This window comes from Sapajus apella, unplaced genomic scaffold, assembly GCF_009761245.1.
Source record: "Sapajus apella isolate SASKATOON/1434 unplaced genomic scaffold, GSC_monkey_1.0 scaffold98, whole genome shotgun sequence".
In the NCBI taxonomy this organism is placed as follows: Eukaryota; Metazoa; Chordata; class Mammalia; order Primates; family Cebidae; genus Sapajus; species Sapajus apella.
In genome coordinates, this window is record NW_022437038.1 from 255,913 (window position 1) to 257,139 (window position 1,227).

A 1,227-nucleotide genomic window follows, 5' to 3' on the forward strand; every position below is an offset into this window, starting at 1 on the left:
CCAGTTTCCTCCTTTGGAGGATGTATTTGAAGTGTAATTATTTACTCACTATTTTCTTTTTTCTTACTGAAAGTGGTGAATATTAGATGCCTCTAGTCATCTATCTTGAAGCCCCTTCTTTATTTTATATATTTTTAATTTTTCTGAGATGATGGGATCTCACTATGTTGTCAAGACTAATCTCGAACTCCTGGTGTCAGGCAATCCTTCTGTCTCTGCCTCTCAAGTAGCTAAGACTATAGGCAAGTACCACAATATCCTCTCACTCTATGGTTTCTTTTTGTATCCTTCTAACATAAACACTCATGTTTGAAATTTCATCACAGCACTATTCACAGTAACAAAGACATGAAATCGACCTAGATGTCCATCAATAGTATATTGCATAAAAAAATGTGGCATATTTATATCATGGAATACTATGAAGCTATAATATAGAATGATATCATGTCCTTTGCAACGACATAGCTGGAGCTGGAGGCCATTATCCTAAGAGAATTAACGTAGGGACAGAAAACCAAATACAACGTGCTCTCACTTATAAGTGGGAGCTAAACATTGAGTATACATGGACACAAACAAGAAAACAATGGACACTGAGGCCTATTTGAGGGTGGAGGGTCAGGGGATGAAGAAGACTGAAAAGCTATCTGTCAGGTATTATGCTGACTACCTGGGTGACAAAGTTATCTGTACACCAAACCCCCACGACACACAATTTACCCATGTAACAAACCTGCACATTTACCCCTTGAACCTAAAATGTAAATTGAAAAGAATATTGAATTGAAATATACATTGGGTGTGTTTAGAAAAAAAGTTATGAAATATTTAAAATAGCAATAAAACACTTTCAGCACATTAAATCTAATCTAATGTAATGCTAATAAACCATTACATTGGTTTAATCATTTTTAATTATAAATAATATTTTCTTTTGCACATAATTATCTATATATATTACATATGCATGTTTATCAAAATGAAATATATTGAAACAACAATATTTTAACAAATTTAAAGTACTTTTTTTATTTCTAACTTATTTAAGCTCTTTTAAAGATAATTAAGAAGTACAGTCTAATTTGAATGTATAGTTGGGATATCAATAATACTAAGAAAAAAGACATCTAAATTATTAAAGATGGTGTTATGTATGAATCTTCACTATGTCTGCAGTGATGCGATTATGGCTGAATTGGAGGTGACTGGGGAACTTTACCCATT